This window comes from Antechinus flavipes, chromosome 6 (genome assembly GCF_016432865.1).
Source record: "Antechinus flavipes isolate AdamAnt ecotype Samford, QLD, Australia chromosome 6, AdamAnt_v2, whole genome shotgun sequence".
NCBI lineage: Eukaryota > Metazoa > Chordata > Mammalia > Dasyuromorphia > Dasyuridae > Antechinus > Antechinus flavipes.
This window is the reverse complement of record NC_067403.1, coordinates 94,242,108-94,267,366: the sequence shown is the minus strand read 5'-3', so window position 1 is coordinate 94,267,366 and position 25,259 is coordinate 94,242,108. Positions and strand designations below refer to the sequence as shown.

The 25,259-nt window shown below is 34.2% G+C and overlaps 1 protein-coding gene and 1 long non-coding RNA gene across 4 annotated transcripts in view; one reads left to right on the top strand and one right to left on the bottom strand.

Annotated features, from left to right (window-relative positions):
• MARCHF1 (membrane associated ring-CH-type finger 1) overlaps positions 1 to 25,259 on the top strand; it is a 1,059,500-nt gene that overhangs the window by 825,556 nt on the left and 208,685 nt on the right. The gene's annotated exons all lie outside the window — the stretch shown is intronic.
• On the bottom strand, positions 2,530 to 8,998 carry LOC127541826 (uncharacterized). Its single transcript, XR_007948479.1, has 2 exons — positions 8,789 to 8,998; positions 2,530 to 2,656 (listed from the first exon to the last, which is right to left on the bottom strand). It is a non-coding gene; the product is annotated as an uncharacterized LOC127541826 (long non-coding RNA).

Sequence of the window (25,259 nt, the reverse complement as noted above, 5' to 3'; positions counted from 1 at the left end):
GAAGGAGACCTATTTTCAATAGAGAGATGATAAATAGATAGATGGATGGATGGATGGGTGGTTGGATGGATGGATGGATAGATAGATAGATAAATAGATAGATAGATAGATAGATAGATAGATAGATAGATAGGTAGGTAGGTAGATAGGCAGATAGATAGATAGATAGATAGATAGGTAGGTAGGTAGATAGGTAGGTAGGTAGGTAGATAGATAGGTAGGTAGGTAGATAGGCAGATAGATAGATAGATAGATAGATAGATAGATAGATAGATAGATAAGTAGATAGATAGGTAGATAGAGAGATAGAGAGATAGATAGATAGATAGATAGATAGATAGATAGATAAATAGGGAATTAAGGATGATGACTATACTTTAGAATCTGATACTGAACTGGGGTGGTCCAGGGACTCCATGGAAAAACTTCTATAGTTAGCTTTGGTCCCAATTATCCTGGAGATGAGGCAGATGATCCAGTTCCCCAGCATATATTTTCAGTTCTCCTTTCTCATGGGATAGGCCCCTAAGTGGTTTTCAATGTTGTCGTGTTGACTATAACCTCTAAGTTGACTATAGCTAAACCTCTAGGTTTCTAGTTGAAAGGATCCCCCAAGGAATTATTTTCATTGTCTTTTCTAAAGCCTTGAGATATAGATAACAGAGAAATAAAAGCTTAATCTTTATTTGTATTTGAGTAGGTTTCTAAAATTTTTATTATTTATTTATTTTGTTATGTATTATATAATTAGTATTAATATTTATTATTATTTTAACTATTATTTCTCTTTTTTTTTTAATTATCAAGCATTTTTTTCACTCTTTTACCTCTCTTCTTCCCTACCCTCAAGTAAAGTAACATCCTTGTTATCTATTTGCATAGTAAAGCAAAGTAGAATTCCATATTGCCCATGTCCACAAATATGTATCTCATTCTTCCTAAAAATTCATTGTCTCTGTCAGGAAGGAAATAAGTGCATATTGGGAAGTTTAGAAAATGAGGGTATGATAAGGCTAATCACCATTTTTGTGATGTTTTAAGTGATGGAAAGCACTTTATAGTTAAGAGTATGCTATTAAATGTTTATAACAACAAGCTTTCTGAGTTAACACAACACACTTTAATCTGCACTATTAACATTTTCACTATCACTTTTATAAGTCTAGACAATTAACAAATCAATGAATCATGCCCTGATTTGTACTGTTTGCAAACACTGAACATTTAACAGTGAAATTTCCTAAGCCATTAGGACTGGGTCCATCAATCACAACCTTGCCTGTCATTTCAGTGGTGCTAGAGACATCTGAGTGAGGTAGTTTCCCAATGAGAAAAATAAGGCCCCCAAAATTGAGGTGACTCATTCTTAATCACAGAGCTTTTAAGTACCAATTTGAACTCACCTGCCTCCTGCCCTATGAACTTTGTGGTCCATAGAAGATGGTTTGAGTCAGTGAAGTTTCTTTAGGTGGGACTGTCTCTTATTGAGTGGTTTGTGTCCTTTCTTATTTCAGGATTCCACTAAATGAAGTTTAGTTTAATCCATGGGCATTTGGAACTTTTTGCCAGGGCAAAGAGGGACATAATGTCTCCTGAATCCCTGCAACTCTGGATACACAGGGTGCCCTGGGGATCAGGCTAGAGGACTACTTCAGGTCAAACTGTGATAGTTCTGATTTTAAAAAATAGATTGTCACCTATATTTTTATAAATGTTGATTTTGATCTGTGTCAGATTTAAGGCAGAAAATGCACATAAGTTCATTATAGATTTTGACATTATTTTGGGAGGAAGAGGTAACAATTAAGAGGTCTCTTTGCTTTTGAAGAAAGTCCTATGCTTTTCTTTTTTTTTTCAGTGCATTTCTCAAATTTAAACAGAAAGCAACAGGAGAGGCAACTGAAAAGAAACTCAGGGGAGTGGAAAGGTCACTAACCCCTGGTTTTTAATCCCAACTTTAACTTTATGAACTTGCCTTTTGACTTGGGATAAGTTAATTTTATCTTTCCCAGTTTTGGTAAACTTTCATCCCATGATTATTTATTAAATTCCTGTTTAACTAATCAAATGAAACAGGTTTCCCTGATCTTTTGGGGGAACATCACACCTACCCAGAAAAGATAATATAAGGATATACAAAATGAATGCAGATTGGAGGGTGAGGGAATCACCTAGGGGATCAAGAAAGCCCCCCTATAGAAGCCAGCATGTAAGCTGAGATTTGAAAAAAAAAAAAAGTAATAATTCTAAGAAGTGGAGATGAAGAGGAAGCATATGCTAAGCATGCTGTTAGCCAGGCTCGGAGGTGGAAAGATGGAGTATGATGTATGAGGAGCATTAAATGGGCCAGTTTGGCTGGAAGGGAGAGTGAATGAAAGGGAACAACATGCAATAAATATGGAAAGGAAGGTTAAAGCCAGATAGATTGCATAAAACTTCAAATGCCCAACAAGAGGCACTAGGGGATTTCTGGAGCTTCTTCAACCAAGGAATTGTAAAATGAAGGATGAAAATAATTATTAAAAGTCCTTAGAGTTCCAAAATTATTTTTAATGTTTTTGAATAGTATCGTGCTTATTATTTAGATCTCTTCGGTTCTTCTTAGCAATTGGGTCAGGAACCCAGGGGCCTCTTGCTAAAGTTGTTGTCCTAGAATCTGAAAAGAAATAAAAATTTCATTGTCAGAGGGAAAAGATTAAAACAAATGGAAACACAAGGTACGAGGTTCCCTTTGCACTACAGGTAAGTTTCCAAATCACAGATGGTGCCCTATTACCTTGTTTTGATCCTACTTTAGTAAATCTAGACGGGAACAAAAACAGTCCCAACATTTACTTTGAACAATTGTGAGATATTTCTCCTTACTCAACACATTATTATATATAATTGTAATAGATTACTCTTGTGCCACAAGAAATGATGAAAGGGAGGTTTTCAGAGAAACTTAGGAAAATATGCATTTTGAATCAAAGCAGAATGCAGCCAGCAGAGCCAAGAACAAAAAATTTCTACAGTAACAGCAATATAAAGACATCCAACTGAAAGAATAAGAACTCTAATCAGTACAATTACCAACTATGTTTCCAGGGGTCCAATAGTGAAGCATGCTACACAGCTCCTAATGGAGAAGTGATAGATTCAAGATGCAGAGTAAAATATATATTTTTGGATATGACCAATGTAGAAACTTATTTTACTTGATTCTATGTATTTGTTATACAGAGTTTTTTGTTGTTTGTTTTTTTGGGGGAGGAGCTGTTTGTTCACTGTGGAGTTGAGTTTTTGGGGGGGTTATTTTTTTTCAATGAGGAAATTAGAGGAGGGAAGGAGTAGGAAATATTTAATAGTTGAAAGAAATAAAAATTTACATTAAAAAATACTACTGGAGGTTTTGGAAATGGAGAATGGGGCAGGGAAAGAAGAAACTTATCTGGAAGTTCACTAAGTGCCTGAGCAAACTTCAAAGAGACAGCACAACAAAAAATTTGTGGTAGTTTTATTGGTATGATGTTGAATAAATAAAGTAAAATTTTCATTTTTATTATATGGGCTCAACCTACCCATGAGCAATTGACATATTTCCAGTTTTTTAGATCTAACTTTATTTGTGTATAAAGTTTTTTCTAATTATGTTGATAAAATTCCTTGGTTTGACTTGGCAGTAGATTCCCAAGTATTATATATTGTTAACTATTATTTTAAAAGGAATTTCCCATTCTATTTCTTGCTGCTGGAGTTTGTTGGTAATATATAGAAATGCTGATGACTTATTTGGGTTTGTTTTATATTCTGCAACTTTATTAAAAAATTGTTAATCGTTTCAGCTAGTTTTTAGTTGGTTCTCTGGAATCCTTTAAGTATTACCATCATCTCATCTGCAAAGAGCGATATTTTTGTTTCCTCAGTGCCTATTCTAATTAATTCCTTTTTCTTCCCTTATTGCTATTGCTAGTATTTCTAGCACAATATTGAACAATAGTGATGATAATGGGCATCTTTGCTTCACACTTTATTTTATTAGGAAAGCTTCTAGTTTCTATCCATTAGAGATAATGTTTGCTAATGGATAGTTATTACTTATCATTTTAAGGAAAGCTGCATTTATTCCTATGCTCTCTGGTATCTTTTTTAAAAATAGGATTGGTGTTACATTTTGTTAAAAGCTTTTTAGGCATTTATTGTGATAATTGTATGATTTATGTTGGGTTTGTTATTGATATGGTATATCATGCTCATGGTTTTCCTAATATTGAACTGATCCTGCATTCCTATTATAAATCCCATCTGATATGAGTGTGTGATCTTTGTGATATGTTGCTATAATCTTTTTCCTAGCATTTTATTTTAAATTATTTTCATCAGTTTTTAAAATGGAAATTGGTCTGTAGTTGTCTTTCTCTGTTTTTCCTCTTCCTGATTTAAGTACTCTATTTGTGTCATAAAAGAAAAGTCATAGAACTCTTTCATCTATTTCTACAAATAGTTTGTATAGTATTGGAATCAATTGTACTTAAATGTTTGGTAGAAATCTTTTATAAATATCAATAGGCCTGGGGATTTTTTTTTCCTTACGTTCCTTGGTGGTTTGTTCAATTTCTTTTTCTAAGATGAGGTTATTTAGCATCCTATTTCCTCTTCCATCAGTCTGGACAAGATATATTTTTGTAAATATTCATCCATTTCCCTTAGAATGGTCTAACTAGATTTTTAAAGGAGTCCATGACACAAAAGAAGTTAAGAACCACTTTGTCAGATGATCTGCAAGTCTCATTTCATTCCAATCTCAAATCTAAACTATCAGATCACCCTAAGTTATACTTACTCTTTGACCACAAGCATTCCCCTCTGCTTCCCTAATTCAAAGTCTTTTTCAAGTTCTTCCACCAAGGGGACAGCTAGATGGCAGCTAGGTGGCTCAGTGGATTTGAGCACCAACCCTGAAGTCAGGAGGACCTGAGTTCAAATCCAGCCTCAGACACTTAACACTTCTTATCTGTGTGACCTTGAGCAAGTCATTTAACCCCAATTGCCTCAGCAAAAAAAAGAAAGGAAAAAAAGCTCTTCCAACAAAGACTTCCCTTGTAATAACAGTACAGAAACACCCTTCATCTAAAAAGCCTTATAAGTCTTTATTGTCAAACAATTCCATATATCTTTTTAATCTGCCTGCAGAGCCCAGAACCCTGCTGAATATGCAAAAGTGATGCAGTTGGACATTTGGCAAATATTGAACTGAAGTGAGTTTTTAAAAGTTAGTTTTTCAGCCAAACCAATTTATAGCAGCAAAATCAATTTGAGTATTTAAATTATAACTAATATAATTTAGTTGACTACATTGGTCAAACTAACTGGACAAATGCCAAGGCTGTTCTTTACCTTTATTCACTTACATAATAAAACTTGGTCAACATGGCATTTGGAAGGTGAAAAATGCCCTATATTATCTGACTACACCCTTTTGAACTCCCTTCAATGCCTTTGGTTCACCAAGGTGCACCCAAATACTGAGTTTCTTCAATACTCGGAGAGACAAGTTGATGTAGCCAAATGGAGACAGGATCTTGAGTCAAAAATCTTGGGTTTGAACCTTCACACTGATGCTTTTTGTATGAAACTGGCCAGGTTATTTAATTAAAAGTCTGAATCTTAGCCTGTCATCTCTAACATGCAACTAATAATGTATTTAGTTCCTGCCTCACAGGGTGTTCTTGAGAAAGTGCTTTGTAAACTTACAATACATGTAAATGTAAGCGATTATTATAATTATGCTGAGGGAGCCTGAATATTCTATCAAGGAATCCTTATTGCTTAAAAGGATTTATGCTGGTGGCTAGCTCCCAAGAGAAGTCGGATGACCTGATCTTTAGCTGTATCTACAAGGAGCCCTGTTGCTGAAAATCATAATCCCATGCGAAGGGACGGAGAACACAGAACATTGTTCGGAGCCAGACTCCCAACCTCCAGAAATGTCTTGGACCAAAGAAAGCTAGGAATCTGAAGCTCAATACTTGTGGGTTCCTTAATTCCTTCGGATATAAAATTATAGAATCAAAGATGTGGAATTAGAAGAGACCCTAGAAGTTGCCTCTTGATTAATTAATAAGTATTTAGAAACTATATATATATGGGTATGTGTACGTGTACATACATAGTTACCAGTCATTCACAGTAGCTACAAAACTAGAGAAGAAAGCAGAAGCAGAGGAGAAAAGTATTTAGCAATTAGAAAGATCAGAAAGGGCCTCATGCAAAAATTGGCATGTGATAGGAGAATCCAGAGGGTCCCAGGAATGGTGGCCAGACACTACGAAGGCGCAGATAGGAATTCTGTATGAAGAACAATAACAAATTCCAGTATGCTTGTATGAAAAGGATTAACAAGTAATAAGGCTGGAAAGGTAGGATGTGGACAGTTTGCAAAGTAACTTAAATGCCAGAAGAGTTTATATTTGATCCTGGGTCTAATAGGAATTTATTATAGGAGAATGACAAGGTCATACCTGTGCCTCAGGAAAATCGCTTTTTTGACTATATTCATTTTTCATATTTGTATCTCCAAAGCCTGACACCATACTTGGCGCATAGCAAGCACTTAATGAAGTTGTTTGGATTGGATTGGAGAATGAGTTAGTATGGGGAAAAATCTGAGGCAAGGAGACAAATCAGGAGGCTGTTACAGTAATCCAGATGTGATGTAATGACTGGCTTGATGGGTAAGATTGTGGATGTGAGGGTAGAGGGAAGGGATCAGATGCAATAGATGTTGTGGAGAAAATCTTGATGAGATTTGGTAAATGACTGGATAGTAGATATAGGTAAGAAGTTGGGAATGGTACCAAGGTTATAACCTAGGAGGACTGGAGGGATTGCCACAGAAATAAAACAATTGTGAAGAAGGATTGAGAGTTAAGGTGGGAAATGAATTCTATTTTAGATATGTTGAGTTTAAGATCCTTATAGGATATTTGATTTGAAATGTCTTATCGTTGGAGAATTGAAGAGAATAAAATCTGATCATCTAGTATATATATTTGATAAATGAATTCATGAGAGCTTATGAAGTCACCAAGTCATTTAACCCATTTCAACAGATGAGAATACTGAGACCTAGGGAATTTAAATGATTTATCCAAGTAGTAAGTAGAAGAGCCAGAATTTGACCCCAGATTCTCTGAACCTGCATTCTTCTCCCTCTACTTTAAAATTATCAGTTCACCCTAATGAAAAAGACTGTCACTTTGAACTTAGAGGATGGAGATCTGGGTCTTCCACTTATCATTTATGTATCCTTCAGAGAAGGTCTCAACCATTCTGTGCTTCCTTGCCTCCCTGATAATGTGAAGATCATACTACCTGTTTTGACTGCTTCAAGTAGTTGATAGAATGGTAAATAGAAAAGGTCTTTAGAGATTCTGAAGCACATTTACTAATAAATACTCATGATAAAAAATGTATCTAAGCATGAACATACCATGAATATGGAAGGGTTTTCATGGAAGGAACTTCATTCAGGGTAGCCCACTATTTTGGTGATACCAAAGTTTCTCTAGGTTCTAGAGAGGAGAAGATTAAGTCCTAAGGTGGATTTCAGATCCCCCCTTGTCCCAAAATGTTCTTAACTACAAGACACGTGATATAGACTTAATGTAACATTAAATTAGCCTGATATATACCTGTCATATTGCTCTTAACTAAATAATAAAGTTGGCTAAGAAAGGCTTTAAATTGACCTTTGTTATGTGCATTCCCAGAAGGGGCAGGTTAAGACCAGAGACCATATGCTAGATGGTTAAAAAGACTAGGGAGAGCTAAGAATGACTACTATCTTTCAATGTTTCAAGGGCATTCATAGAGCAGGGATATTAAACTGACCCCAGATGACAGAATTAGAAACAATGATAAAAACTATAGGAAAAAACTTTGGCTTTATGTTAGAAAAATTTTGCTTATCTTTTGACTGATTCAAGAGAAGACCGGGGACATATTTGAATGTCATTATTCCTCTTTCACTAGCAGTCTTCAAGCATCAGCTAGATGAACACTACTGATATTATAAAGGGAATTCCTAGACAAATAGAAGTTGGACTAGACCACTTCTAAAAGCCTTTCAGCTCCGGAATTTTGTAATTCTAGTAATAATACAAATAATAGCTAGCATTTATATAACACTTTAATGTTTCTAAAATGCTTTACAAATATTATCTCATTTTATCCTTATAATACCCTGGCAAGATGGGTGCTATTTTCACTCCATTTTACAGATGAGAACACTGAGGTTAAGAAAGGTAAGTAATTTGACTAGGCTCATTTAGCCAGGAAGTGGCTGAGGTTGGATTCTCATCCCTTCCTAATTCAAGGTTCGATATTCTATCCGCTTATATAGCTGATTTCACAAAAGCAACATTCTATGAACTGACCTGATCCTCTTCTGAATATGTCACAGAGAAGCAGCATAAATGTAATATGAAAATATCATCATTTGGTTTAAAGATTAATTTGTCTTAATTGAAATTTTGTACTGGCCTTATAAAATACCAATGGTAACTAAACTAACATATGTAAATTATCCTAATAATAATTTCTGGGCCCAACCCTCCTAATCCAAACTTGTTTTGGCCAATGATACTGAGAAATCATTAGACCACAATTATGAGACACAGATTATGTGAATGTTTTTGTAAATGTGGAAGAAATAAAACAGGACATTAAAAAATGGCACAGTATGATTAAAATCATGCACAATCTATAATGAAAAACAACATTGAGCAGAGCTCTGTTATGTCCTTACCAGTCTTCGCTCTGCTGGTGTGGGTGCAAATTCTGAATAACAATTAGCTTTCTCTGAATGCTTGGGAGCCAGGACAGATAAGCTTGCAGTAAACACCAGTATATCAATTTTACTTGGACTACCGGAATGGCCATGACACAAATCCATACATACATATTGAATCAGCTGCACACATGGACAAGTAAACACTATTTTTACGAGACTCGAAAGTAATGGGTGTTTTGATGTCCTGTGGTTCACTCAGGTGGGGAACTGAGTAGAAATAAGGAAGTCACATGTTCCTCTACCGAAAATAAACCATCTCTGTGGTTTTGTTACATAATAAGCAGGGCTGGGGTACAACACCAGGAAGTACTAGGATTTTATTTTAGCTGCTGCTCTTAACTTTTGACAAGTAGGATGTTTGGAAAGCTGTTAAACTTTTCTAAACTTTACTCATGGTTCACCTCCTATCTAAAGTTTTCCCTTGACTAACATAACCCTAATCCATCCATCATCCCTTCAGCAATTACATTCTATTCTACAATTGCATGTTCAACTTCTGTCCCTGACACATATTGGCAATAGATCCTGAGCAGAGCCCTCATCCTTTCATTGCTCTTGAAAGCTCTCAAAAAATAAAAGCTGTGGAGAGGCTGCCTCCATATATTGGTTGGAGTTCCCTATGCCAGTGAAATTGCAGGTTTAGCTTCTATCTCTATTTTATAACTATTCTATTTCTGTTGAGTTTTGGTTCATTTGTATAAGTTTTAAGTATATTATGGACCTATTTATTTCCTTCTTCCTGGAAAGGGAGCATAATACGGTGAAAAGAAATGCTGGATTTGGAGTCCTAGGGGCTGAATTGAAATCTTTCACTTACTGCCTATGTGACTCTGAACTAATTACTTAGTGTCTATACCCCTCAGTTTCCTCATCTGTAAAATAAAGTTGTGCTAAATGATATAGATGATGTCTAAATTTATGATTCTTTATTTAACAATAAACCTTTCTCAGGTTATTTTTGTTTGTTTTGTTCGTACAGAGACACATCCAGTCATATGAACATAGCAGGTACTTCATAAATAATTTAAATGAGTGACCATATTTAAAACTCTTTTTTTGAGAAATCCTAAAAGATGTTAGATGCATCTTCTCTCCCCTAATCATCAATGCTCTCTAACCATCAAAGGATGTGAAAATTAAGGAGCCCTCTTAATCTGACACAAAAAGTGTCTTTTAATGGCGTAGTTCAGATAGGGTCAATACTTGGACACAATAGCCCAAGAGCTAAAATGGGCAGAAGGTGCCATTGGGCCCTTTTATTGGGGGGATCCAATGAGGTCCTTTTGCAGACTTTAAAGCTCTGTGTAAATGCCAGTTGTTATTAGTAGTAGTAATCACCAACTTTCCAGTCTAATATTAACTCCATTCCCTAATCCTTCTACTGCAGTCTTGCTGAGCTCAATCATGTTTAACAGCCATAATGTTTAGCACTTGAAGATAGGGAACCCCCAAAGTGAGAGAGGAGCAGGACTCTGAGTTGCCTCCAGAAGTCAAGGCAACTAGCATTTAGTCAATACTTACTAGGTGGGATGGAAATTGAAGGAGAGTAGAATCCAGGCCATGATGACAACTAGGAAATGGGGCTAGGGTGGGAGAGGCAAGTCTAAGCAGAGGCTGGGGGAATCCTTTGTCGCTATGAAGATTACTTCGAAGGGGCCAGTGGACTACTGCCTATTGAGACTTTTTTCAATTCTATATTATATTGTCATATTGTGTAATGTGAGCTTTCCACACCAAAACTAGCTTTATAAAGCAAATATGTGGCTGATGTTCTCTATAGTACAGATACAATACCAACTACAGATACTGTTCCTCTTTTAATCCTATCCATCCTCTTCTTGTTTTCTTCCTATAGCCCCCTTTCTTCTCCTAAATTTTACTTTAATATGCAGCCTACTATCTCTTACCTACCTCTTTTCTTTAATTAAAAATTATAGTTTTCAATATTCCTAAATAATAACTGAAGTAGAGGTATATTGAAATTAAAAAATTTTAATGGAGTTATTTTATAAAGTTTACCCCTAATTGAACATATTCTATTTAACAAATAAAGTCTAAAAAGAATGTCTGAATGGGAATCCCTAGGATAGTGACTAATGCTGATTTTCTAGTATTATAATCTAGTTTTTAGATCTGAATGTCATACAATTCACATTTTCTTCAATACATGGGCAGATTGGACTAAGCCCTTCTATGAATGACTGCTAGGTAACTCATACTTGCTTAAACTTGATTTTTAAAAAATGGAATATGAAGGACATAAGAGAAATCTGGTAGTATAACAATTGACAAATATTTATTCTACAAACTTGGGTTCCATAAACAAAGGGCACCAAGTTAATCTATTTAACCAAAAGGCAGGATTCCTTTCAGCCACTTAAAATTCAAGGTTTTTTTTGGTGGGTGGGTGTCATTTTTGGTGTTTACTTGGTATTATAAAATCCTGAAATTTATTTCTTCATCAGAACCTTTTTTTTTTAATTATATGTTTCTCCTTCCTTGATAATGTACATAAAGAGTTTTTGCACATCTTAAAGTGGCATGCAAATATGAGCTTTTATTAAATGATAGGCACCATTTAAATTCATCTTTCTTTGGGCCATTCAGATAGTAATAAGTTAAATTTAAAAGATAATATGTTGCCACAGAGAGTTGTCCACTTTGACTTCAGGAAAACTTGTGTGCAAGTCCTGAATCTTTCACATTCTAGTCATATGATGTTGTTTGACAAATGACTAGTTCTCAGTACTTTGTTCAACATTTTGAGACCAGAAGTTAAAGAAAAACTGATGATCTGCATCAACAGAGACTTTTCATACCAGAAATTCTTGACATCCACAAAATCATACGTCCACATTTTCCCTCTCCTTCATATATATTATATATCAGCTTAGAAATGTCAGGATTGGACTTTTTTCTAAAAATGAAGGGCTATTTTCAAATTAAAATGTGCAGATCTCCATTGTCAAATGCATTATGCATACATTCCCCAGTCTTGCTCATGGGCAAAGATAATATTGTTCACAAATGAAATTAACAGTTATTCCTTGCAATCTTTCCTCTAGTCTGAAGCCAACTTTCCCTACAACCCATTTTCTGCTTTTTGCTGACTTTTTACTAATTTATTTTTTACCCAATCTGAATTGTGCTCACTTCTTCTGTGAAGCTCAAAACCTGACTTTAACCAAGTGACTCTTGAGAAAATTGATTACTGCCTATTGTTCAGAAAAACTGATGATACAACCATACAACTGTTGTCAGCAATAAATGATGAGATGCTAACAATATATTCTGTATCCTTCCTGTTCATTCTTGAGGGGAAAAAAAAACCTCTATTTTCTAACTTTCATAAGTGAAAGTTAAGCTTTTGAGATACTAGAATAGTCCCTATGCTATTTTATTATAACTCATGATCGAGGCACATCTGATTTATTAATCCAAGAAAATGTGGTAGAAATTCATTATGATTTTTTTTTTATCTGCTTGTGGTCAAAGGTCTTCTTGTCTTTTGAACTCCTGATATTGAAACAGTAGCTTCTCAGCAATAATCTGGGCCCTATTTTATTACTTTTATCCCTAAAGATTATTTCTGCTTTAAGTGGAATTCAAATGAGTTTAAGGAGTCATTAATACATGTTCTTTTTGTTCAGGGGGTGTGCATTTCTTCACACTTGGCAATTTCTACTGTGACTAAAGTTCATTTAGGTCAAAACTTGAGATCTGAATGACTAGAAATATTAACTCTTTACATGCCTCTCAATTTTGTGCCTAGGGAAAGTTTGATATTTTTTCTAATCTTTTATTGGATGGTAAGAACCAAAAATAGTTTGAAAAGATTCTCATGATTGCAAGTTTCTAGATAGAATGATTAGGGATGTTAGGCTACTGTTGGTCCTCTCCCCTTTTGGTAATGTGCAGAATTATTCTTGGACATAGCAAAAATCTGCAGGCCTATTGGTTGGGAAATGTTTGGACAAAGTCTGATATATGAAAATTTAAAAAAAATAGCCTAATACCATAAGAAATTATAAGTGTGTGGAATTCAGAAAATGTAGGCATAGTTCTATGAAGCAATAATAAAACTAGAAAAACAATATTGTAATGATTAGAACATTGCAAAATAAAGGTAACATTTGAAAGACCTGAACTCAAGATTATTTGCAATGAAAATATGGTTTATGAGAACTTGAAAGAAAAATAAAATTTAGAATAAACTATACTACTATATATGTCATATGTATGAGTGTATATATACAGTTATATGTAAAATAAACATAGAGGATAAAACTGAGAAATGGGAGCTAGAAGTTTACTTTCTCAGTTTCTTTGATTAACTGTTTTGTTAAAAGATAGGGTTCAATGTGGGGAAGAGGGCTCAAGTAATATGCTGGGAAATAACTGTGATGTAAAAAAAAAAAGTGTGTTAATTAAAAATTGGAAAAATAAAGTAGAAGTGCAGATTATCATAAAAGCCAAGTATTTTGGAAACTCAGATTTGCCAAACTTCTATGTGTTTTGTGTATCCTAGGCATTTAGTACATGCTTATTGAGTAGCTAAATAATGTTTCCATCTGTTGAAATTCTAACCCCCTTTTTACCCTTTGGTCTGACTTTTCCCCTTTGGTCTAATGCCCAACATGACAAAACATTTAAAAGAATTGCATGTATTTAACCTATATAGGGTTACCTGCTGTCTTGAGGAGGTGGTATTGGGGAAAGGAAGAGGGAAGCATTTGGAGCACAAAGTCTTGCAAGGATGAATGTTGAAAAATATCTTTACAGGTGTTTAGAAAAATTTAAAAATAAAATGTTGTTTAGAAAAAAGAAATGCTTCCCCTCTTTTAAGATATAATTAATTTCATCTTGATGAACAACAACGGACATTTATTAAATGCTTAATATGACAGGCATGAAACCTTTGTCCACCTTTTCCCTACATATACACCCACTCTCAGGAAAAGTGGACATTTATAATTGAAGATCCTATAAAGGAAAGGAGAAAGATGAGCTGAGACTTAAATCCATAGTGGAGTACCAAGAGACAATCAATACTCAGGGACTAAGGCAGCAAAACAAACAAAAAAATAATATCAACCTTCCCATTTAGAGCACCCAGACTATAAAATAAATAAGATTGACTAAAGCCTACTCTCCCTAATACACTTGAGTTCTAAAATATCAAAACAAAAAAATATGTTTCCAAAAAATGAATATAAGAGTAAAGAGAAAAAGTCAGGAAATTCAGTGAAGAAACACAGAATAGAGATGCCCAAGAGACAAAACCAGAAGAGATTATCCTCACAACCAAATAACAGAACCACAAAGATTGGAAAGTGACTTGGCAACAAAGCTTATAAGAGTTGGTAAAATTCACTTAAATTTTTTTTTATTTTTTAATAATAGCATTTTATTTTCAAGATATATGCAAAAGTAGTTTCCAACTTTACAAAACCTTAGGTTCCAAATTTTTCTCCCTCCCTTCCCTCAGCCCTCCCCCAGACAGCAAGTAATCCAATATATGTTAAATATCTATAGTTTTACTATATGTATTTCCACATTTTTCATGCTACACAAGAAAAATCATATTAAAAAATTAAGATTTTTTTTAAAAAGCAAGCAAATAACAACAAAAACGGTTAAAATACTATGTTGTAATCCACATTCAGAACATAGTCCTTTTTCTGGATACAGATGGCTCTCTCCATCACAAGTCTATTACAATTGTCTTGAATCACCTCATTTTTTTAAAAATGCTACATCCATCAGAATTGATCATCATATAATCTTGTTGTTACTGTGTACAATTTTTTTTTGTTCTACTCACTTCACAGAATCAGTTCATGTAGATCTCTCCACGCCTTTCTGCAATCTTAAATATTTTTTAAATAAAATTATAATTGAACTAGAGCTCTAGAGGAAAAAATTAGGAATAGAATAAATAATTTTAAATGAAGTAGAAATAGTCTTCTTAAATATTAACATGAACCAAATAGAAATATTGTTTTATGAAACAATAATAAATATTGGAATAAAGTCAGAAGTTGAAAAATAGATTAAAATATAATATATTTTAAAATCATCAATATACTTGAAAACTATGACTAAATCACGAGATTTGGCAACAGAAACTTTAAAGGAGAGAAATGTTTAGAATATAGTATTCCAAAAAAAGTGAAAAGTTTATAAGCAAGAATAATTTACTCTTCAAGACTGAGTATAATCCTAAAAGGAAGAAGAATGCTTTTTAATATAATGGAGTACTTTGAGGGAGGGAATGAGAAGAGGGAGAGGAGAAAGGAAAAGGGAAAGGAAGAAAAAAGAGAGTGAGATAGAAAAAGAAAGTGATAAAGGATCTAAGTTTTAGAAAGAAGCATTAAACAAATTATATGGAGAAATATATAGCCAAGCTATAATGTTGAGAACCCCAATATATGTCTTTGTTGTTGTTGTTGTTTCAGCCATGTTCAGTTCTTTGTGATCCCATTTGGGGTTTTCTTAGCAAAGATACTGGAGTGTTTTGCCATTTTCTTCAATTCATTTTACAGATGACATAACAGAGGCAGAGAAGGTTAGGTGACCTGCCCAAAGTCACACAGCTAGTAAATTTGTGAAGCAAGGTTTGTAAATCAGGCTTCCTGGCTCTAGTACTCTTATTTCCAGTGTCACCCAGCTGCCTTATGTCTCTTTTATATCTAGACAAATCTAAAACATGTATAAAGAAAGAATCCAAGTAGAACTTTAAAAAGGTTATAGTTCTGTGATGATTACTGTATAAAAATAGAAAGGAATATGCATATTTTTCCACTGTATATTATACCTTTGCATAAAGTTACCATGTACCATGGCATTGAGAAACTTTATAAATAAATGATGAAATGTAGTAAACTTCCTTTATTGCCTATAATATGACAAGAATTATGATCAATAAAGAATGCTGGGAGGATTAGAAATACTGGAAGATTAGAAATTGATCAAAGGATAAATACTTTCATCCTAAAAATTGCTAAGTCAAAGAACAAATTATAGGAATAAATAATTTCATCATAGTCTATATCAAAACCTTTGAGATATTAGAGTGAGTACTTTCATCAAATAAATTGGATATACAACTAGGAAAAAGAACAAAGAATCCATCATTTTTTAAATAAAAAATTCTATCTAGATACTTCAGAAATTTTGAAAATCAAAGAAAGGATACAAATTAAAATAAATCAAATAATATTCTTCCTAGTTTTTTTTTTGACCCTGTACCTAGTACAGGGCTGCTGAGGTCTTGCTCTGGGGTGCCTGACATCTTGAAGATGTTTTTCCTCCTCCTGGAAGTCAGATCTATGGAAATGTTTTACTGAGTTTCAGTTTGTGCTATGCATATCTGTAATCAATGTATTCCTTTCACCTGAATTCTCTTGGTAGATTATAAAGTTCTCTTGAGTTTAGAAAGTAATTTTTCATCTCATACGACTCCAGAAGAGTCCAGCTCAGCTTTAAAGAATCTATCATTCATGCATTGCATTAAATGTTACTTTCAGTAATAAAGAAAATAACACATCTAACTCCTGGACATTCTTGTCCATGTTCTTTCATTAGTTTGTTCCACAGAACTTTTGGACAATGTGGGCCTTCCTTGGTGTTTCCTGATATTTCAGGGATACCTGTCTACCTATCGGGTAAATAGTCAGGGGGGCATCTTTGCCATATTTACAGTCTACCTTTTTATTTTCCTTTCATTCATTTTCCTGATGGCATCTCTTAGCACATCATAAAAGTATTTGTTGTTTCTATTTGGACATGAGTTGCAAAGAATAAAGAGGTAAAGAAATTCTGTGATGAACTTGGTCAGACTCTCTGAGGTGGGAATAATGATATAACCCCTTTCCCCGCCACATGGTGAGGGTAGTTTTTCCTTTAAAAATTATGAAAAAATATGAAAAGTAGACTAAGCCTACTTTATGATGAGTCTTAGCTATAAAAGAATTAAGAGCATCCACAAATAAGAATAATAGGTGGGAACAAGCGGGATTTCAGAAGTGTTTTGCAACAGTAGACTACCACTGTGTCATTTTTCACCTGCTTGAAAAATGTAGAGAATACAAGAGAATATTGTGTTTATTGTTTATTAATAATGAGAAGTATTTGCTTCAGTATAGTAAAATACTACCTTAAGTCTCTTTTCCAAAATGATTTTGGTGTATGCATCAAAATCATTACACATTCTTTCAAAGATGTAATGTAAAAAACATTGTTCAGTGGCTTTCTGATCATTATTAAGAGAAGCATAAAACAGTTGTATGCTTTGTATATGTGATAAATGTTTGAAGAATTATTTTAAATTGAATGAAAATGTTTACCTGGAAATAGAGTTGATAATCTATATTAAATCCAAATTATAATTGAATAGAATAAAATTTTAATTTTTATATTCAAAGAGTCTTCTAATATCATTTGACATTGGTGACACTGTACCTCAGTGGAACAAAATATGTCCCATGTCAATTCAGTGTTGCTCTTTTTTTTGTTGTTTGGAACTTCACAATTTTGGGGAAAAAATTTAATTATGTTCTCCTTTTGAAGTAAAACTAAAATAATTACATCTATGTGTCATTATTAATGAATAAAATTACTTTTATATTGCATTCATAAGATTTATATCAGTACATTTCTGGAATGCATTTATACTAGTGTCTCTCTGAAGTGTTTTTTTTTTATATAAAGCTGTCAAATCATGCTGATGGGTTATAAATATTAAGTGAAAAATGAAAAACAAATTACCTTACTCTGAAATTATTTGATAAGCATACTTAATGTCTAACCGGATGCCACTTATGAATCACTGTTGGCTTTATTAGCCAAAAAAGAATTCTTCCCCCCACCTCTCTTCAATGACTGTATTTCCCCCTACACAGTATGATAACATTGCCTTTTTATTGAGGATGCTTCTGTTATGACCCTGTTTGAATCACTGTGCTATCACTCTTGTTGTATAACTAACTATATAAGGATTCAGAGGTGGTCAGGATGTTCCAGCAATGTCACTTCCTCGTCAGACTCAGTCATTTGTGCCAATGTTGACCATCCTATGATCATGACCCACAAGGAGAAGCATTAAGGGAAGAAAGAGTGGGGACCAGAAAAGCTCCTCTGACCTCATCGTGGGGCTGATTACGTAATACATTTCAGCCTACAGCAGTATATTTATTTAGTACTTTTTTCTGTTATAATTTTTTGTAAAATGAGAGTAAAAATATTCGCTAGTTTCTTTCCTCCCTAAAAATCTTGGATTTAGCTACTTTTACGTATTTTGTGTTTACATTTTATTCTATTGGTTTTTATACATATATATATTATATCCCCTAATGGAATAAGCTCCTAGAGGGGTGATTGGTTTTTGTTTTTGTTTTTTAATCTTTGTATACCTGGAGTCAAGCATTGTGTCTGGCAGAAAGAGGTACTTTATTATTAAAAGAATTAATTAAATAGTGTAAATAATAATAATAATAAAGTCTTATTGGTTGATTAACTGATTATCTTGCCCATCTCAGAGTGCTATTGTGAGAAAGTACTTTGTATAGAACTTGTAAATTATAAATTCTGTGTCAATGTGAGTTGTCTTTATTGTAACTTACTTTTCATAAAATGCAGTCAAACCAAGCATTTCCTTCCTCCCCCACCCCCAAATAATATTGCAGTTCTCTTTTTGGGATTATAACTTCATTCCTCATTAGGGATGGTGCTATGAGCCGATAATTAAGAGCCTATGTGGAAATGTCACCCAGCAAGAGAGCTGAGATATTACTAGGAGCCATTTCTAAGGAGGAAAAGGCCATGAGCTTTTGGACTGTGGGATTCCTCTGAATTAGGTTGTGTGGCAAGCCGCCGGCATGCTGCTTGTTTGTTTGACTAGGCAAATCTAATTTGTATCCTCAAATATGCTGTGGAACTGGCTTAGAGGATTGAGGAGGAAATGGAATGACCTTTCTTCAAACATGTATTTCAAAGGGAATAGAAGGTGATCTGTGTGACAAGAGAGGGGAGAGAGAAATTAGGGGCTTGATAATGGTGTAGGAGCAGCAGACATCAGCAAGGGAATGAGGCAGACTTTCTTGACACTGTTGGAGAAACCCAGATTTCTTTCTCTATTGTGCAGGGGGAGAAACTGTCTGCTTTATGTAGACTAGAGTCATGTCTACAGATTGAATTTTCCTTGACACTGGGAAAGGGGAAATGTGATCATTAAAGTGCTTGTGATAGATGAAGAAAGGACATTTTTTAGTAGCAATATCCCAGTCCCAGCAGCAGCTCTGAGAGGCTTGCTTTTGAATAGAGAGACATACAAACATTCTGCAAAAAACTTCTTAATAGTACCTAGTACAGGGCTGCCGAGGTCTTGCTCTGGGGAGCTTGACATCTTGAAGATGTTTTTCCTCCTCCTGGAAGTCAGATCTATGGAAATGTCCTCTCTCCAGCTTCCCCTACCCCGAGTAAAACTCTCTACTACTTTACAACTCTGGGCTTCCATTTTTATTATCATCAAGCTATGTCCCTGAGGCCCAGAGACCTCCTCACTGCACCACAAGCACATTTGTACTATTTCCCCAGGTCCAGAAGATGATTAATATTATATTCATACCATCATACTGCATCCTCTGTCTGCTGCTCTCTTTCTCTTTGCTATTATCTATCTCCTCACTTGATTAGCCATGTGGATATTATAGTCCCCTTAAACAAGAATTTAAGCCAAACACTCTACTATTTGGAATTAGGCAAAGGTAAACTCTCAACACTGTAAATTCTACATCTGACAAATGGCAGTAAGAAACCAATCATCCCAGACAGCTTGGTGATATAAGGGATGGAAAATTATACGTGTGAGGAAACCCTGACTTCAAATCCCACTTTAGGCACTACCTGTGGGTCCTTTTAATCTCTATTTGCTTGAGTTTCCTTAACTATAAAACAGAAACAATAATATCGCCTTCCTTATGGAATAGGACCAACTGAGATATATATATATATGCACCAAATGAGATAATATATGTAAAGCACTTTTCAAAACTTAATAAATACAATATTTGATAAATTCAAACTTTAATAAATAGGATATTTAATATTTAATAAATATAAATTGTGCTATTATTTTACTACATTATTACTCCTAAGACCAGTACTATTGCTACCAAGAAAATATCACTAAGGACGAGGAATTGTTCTTGTCTGAGAGATGAAAATCTGATTTGAGCATGAAATAAATGGTATCTTCCTTTGATTCTTGCTTAACACAATAACAGAAAAATAAAATGATTGGAATTCAAGGAATATAATTTAAATTCACCATTAATCCTCCACCTATATACCCAAAATGAGTTCCTTTATTTTTATTCCAAAGGAATTATTTTAAGAAACTAAACCATCAGTAGACTATTGATTTTGCTCAGTGGTCTCTAAATGTACCCATGGAGGGAGAGCAGGGGTTTACCCATTCAGTGTTCAGATCTAAAAGGAGTTTAGGAAAAGTTGTATTTGTGGATTGAAGAGCATACTTGAATTGTTCTTCATCATAGGGAAGCAAGAAATCAATTTGGATTTTGCGTCTTTGGACAAAAACTAGCTCATGCCTCCTTCGGAAATCTGCTGTACCTCAGGCTTCCCACATATGCTTTGTCAGCGTTGCTCAGAAGCTGAGTTTATAGCACACAGCAAAGTGGCAAGTTGCTTATTTGTGGAGGTAAATATTTCAGGTCCCAAGGACTAGAGAGAACAGGTTGTTTTATACGTAGGCAAATGTGTCTTAGTGGACACTCTGACTGCAGTCAAATCTAGTGGAATTGGGTCAATTCAAATAGAAATGAAAACTATTAACTGGTACATAAGGATCCTTTAGGCTGCATATTAATTTGGGGCAATGGCATATTATCTTTTATCTATGTTCTATTATATTTGTATTTATTTTGTTAAATATTTCTGACTTACATTTTAATCCGGCACCCAATCTTTGAAACTTCTGTAGAGGATTGTATATCATAGCAATAGAGTAGTTCAAATCTTTGAAGCAGAGGGAATCTTCCACAAGCCTAGCTGTTTCAAAGTAGATGAGAAAGTTATAATGAAAGAATAGTTTTGGTTTGATGCAGAATTTGAACCTGAAAACGGAAATCCGATTCTCATATGTGGTCTTTTCCTTCTTACTTGCTTTGTACTTTTTTATATTTATTTGGGGAACTTAATATTTTTATTTCTTTGACTTTCTCTCTTAGGAATTATATGGGATTTAAAGTCTCCCGTAATAGTCAAATGTAGGATTTCCTTCTAATTATAAATGCCCAATTATTGAGAAATAATAACTAATAATAATAATAATAATGGCAGCATAGAAGTAAATAATTTAATAGTACCATGGAAGAAATTAATAAAAAATTCACACATACATCAAAAAAAAATTATTTTATGTGTTCAAAACTAGAAGAAACTTTAAAAGTTGAACTTTTGTTCCTCATTTTACATACTAATAACGTCTCAGATTTCTAGATTATAGTACTTGATATTAGTGGTTGAAGGTGATAGCTAGCTAACACTTTATAGATCACTTTAAGGTTTGCAAAGCACTTTACAAATTTTATCTCATTTTATCCTCACATTACCATATTCATTGGCAAATGTACTCAACCTCACTTGAACAAATTGACTTCCGTGGACAAAACAAACAGTTTTCTCACTCATTTATTCCACAAACTTTGCCTGAGTACATATCCTGCATGAAGCAATGAGTTAATTCCTGAGAGAGACATGTATGCACAAGTAAGATCTTGTTCAACTCAAGGGGCTTAGAATGTTCAATCTGATTACTTTATTGAGACTTTAGTGAGATAACACTTCCCATCCTAGAATATGAATGTCACATGTTATGATATAGGTTATAGAACTTAAAGCTAGAAGGAAGCTTAGAGGCTTTCTCATCAAACCTTCTTAAGCAAAATTGTACAAAGAGTAAGAGGTGAGATTTGACCTGAGCATCTCTGTTTCTAGAGTCGGAGACTATTTCTATTTTACTAGTATTCTAGAGCCACCGTAAAGAAATCAGACTGATCATCTAAGACAGATGTCAAAATAGCCCAGTGCATTAGGCCCACAACACTGCTGAGTATAGCCCAAATAAATTCAAAATGTAATTGGAAAATGTTTAACAAAATAAATAAAAACATAATAAAACACATAATTCCACCTATTAAAATTCTGCCAATATGTCCCTTTCAAGGATTCTTGTGGACAGATTAGTGGCCCCATTTCTTTTTGATTTTAACACCACAGCTCTAGATTTCTAGAGGAAAAAACAAGTCACCTCACTTCTATCCCCTCTACTTTTTCACATTAGAAGGCTAGGACAAAAGAATAATTGTAGCATAGTTTTAGCAATGGGAAGCTATTCATCATCTCCCTGCCAATTCCCCCACACAAACCCCAAGACTGTGGCTGCCTGGAATTTTAATCCAATCATTTGGATAGCTTAGTTGAAATTGGTATTCAACTTCACTTTAAGTTCCTTTTGTGGATAGAACAACAGCTACTACTGCATAAACCTAGAACAGGTTTTTATTATGTCTCCTGGTTACATACAGCTTAAAGTCAATGAATTTCTAAAGGAAAGATTGGAGTAGCTGGTGATACGGTGGACAGAGTGCAGGTGTCAGGAATATGTGAGTTCAAATCTGGGCAAGTGACTTAATCCTATTTAGTTCTTTTCTTCATCTATAAAATGAGCTAAAGGAGGACATGTCAGACCACTCCAGTATCTTTACCAAGAAAACTCCAGATGGGATCATGAAGACTCAGACATCACAGAACAAGGAAAGATTAATAAGAAAGCCACTTGTCTCCTGGTAGAGGTGGACATACGTATATGTTTGACACACAACTTATGTATACATCCATAACAGTTTATAGAGTAGCCAGAGTGATCTGTGCTAATTATATAGACTTAACCACTTTCTTAATCCTTACCTCTTGCTTTTAGGAGTGCTCCTCTTACTTGATCACAATAATGTGTGAATTAGAACTTGTCTTTTTTCTTACTAGATTGTACAATTTTTCCATGATCACATCACTATAATCGTTTGACATTTTTGTTTTTTTTCCAGAAAATTGCAACTGGGTTTAGTATGTTTCAGTATTGGAATGAAAAAACCCCTTCAAAAGAAAAGCATTTATTTTCCTTTTAGGCTTCATTCATAAATGATTATTCAAAACTTTCAGACAGAATAGTTATTGTTGTTTGTCCTTCATTCTCAAAAATAATCATGATATCAGAGAGATGATACCATGACATGCAGATGAATTGTATATCAGTGAGGGAGGGCTGCGCAAGGTCACCTGTCTCACTTTCCCCTCCAGAGCCATCTGGGTCCAGTAACAAGATATAGATCAGGATGATTGGAGATGGCTCTGGATGATTATAATGGTATTAGGTGGTAGACAATCTCTTTTTTTGATAAGCATTGTAGAGAAACTATATCACTATATTTTGAATCAGAAGGGAAAAAATATTAACTGGAGACCTTTAAATTCTTTGTAGTTTCTTGTTTAACAGAAGAGTTTTGGCTTTCTTGATAAATAAATAAAACCTTTGTACATGCTGTAATGTTTTAATATTTCAGAAGTATAAAATTTCATTGGTTTGATGCAATTTGGAATTCTGCCATTTCTAATATTTGAAACAAGAAGTTGCAGGGTTTTTTGTTTTCTTTTTGAAGGGAAAAAATTAATCACTTGGTGATTAATCTTCATATGATCAAACTTTCAACACTTGGGTAGGGTGGTCCACAGAAATCAGTTCATTCTGAGTCTGTATCCAAAAAATCATTGGTGATATGAGAACTATTAGACATGAGGCTATATTTTACTATTTAACAAAAGAAATAAAATTATAGTAGAGCATTCATAATATTGATATGTTGTTTTCTATTTTAATATACCTGCCATAAGAATTATTATATCTCAGTGTAGTGGCCCTATATCAACACCATTGATAGTGTGAGAGAAAGAGTAAGAGAGAGCAAGAGAGTGAGCAAATTTACTAGACATTTTATGTTAGGCACTGTGCTAAGAACTTGTGAATAAAAATATAAACAAAGGAGACAGTTCCTACTCTGAAAGAGCTCATGTTCTAATACGAGGGGAGACTTTAAATAAAGGGAAATGGAAAGGGATCAGAAAGGGTCCCTGATTGGAGCTAAGGCACTAGTGAAGAAGTGAAGAAGTCCAGAAAATGAGTAGAACCAGTAATATAATGAGCATGACTTGGGACTCTTTTAATAAGTACCTAATAAATGTTTGTTGGCTTAACAGATCCTTTGGAAATGATGATTACCTGTGTACTAGGATGAGGCAATAATTTACAATTTTAGGAAAAAACATTTGTAAATACATTTTTATAATTAAAATCAATCATTTCATAGATGTAAATTTGGAACATGAGGAATCACAAAGTTATTTTCTTTCCTATCTTCTTTGGGCAAGGCCAGTAATAAACAAGTTTCCACAGATTGGAAATAGTGTCTTGACTGATCATGGACTTGTGCTATATAAGACTTGGATTTAAATAGATCCTTTGGAAATAAGGATCACCTGTGTACCAGGATGAAGCAATAGAATAGAATTTTAGGGGAAGACATGTGTGAATAAATTTTGATAACTAAAATCAAGCATTTCATAAATGTAAATTTTCAAGGTTAGGATTCACAAAGTTATTTTCTTTCTTACCCTTTTTAGGCAAGGCCATTAATGAACATGTTTCTACAGACTGGAAATAGTGTCTTGATTGATTTTAGACTTGTACTATAAATAACTATACTTTTTATGGTAGAATGGAAAGAATGCTGGATTTGGGATCAAAACACCAGGTTTAAATCCCATCTACCAGTTAAAACCGGTCTAATCCTGCTCAAATTATTTTATCTCTTGGAGTCTCATTTTCCTCTTCTATAAAATTAAGGAAATGGCATTCTCAAAATTACTTCTAACTGTAACCAATCAACAAACATTTGTTAGGCATTTACTACTTGCCTGCTATCTTGTTAAGCACTGGGGATACAAAGAAAATGAAAAACTTGTTCCCTCCTCTCATGGAGCTCACATTCTAATGAAGGAGACAACATGTGACAAACTGATGGAAAGTAATTTCAGAGGAAAGGTGCTAAGGAGGGAATGGAGAAGTAACTGGGGAAAGCCTTCTGTAGGCAATGGGTTTTGAAGAAGCTTGGAGGTAGTGGTGAGGGCAAAAATCATTCTGGGCATGGTATATTCTCCAGTGTAAATGAACTGATTTGAAAAATGAATTTTCATGAAAAAGGAACAGTTAATAGACCAGTGTATCATGGAGTATATGGCAGGGACTGAGTGTATCAAGACTGGAAAGATAGGAAAGAGCCATAATGAA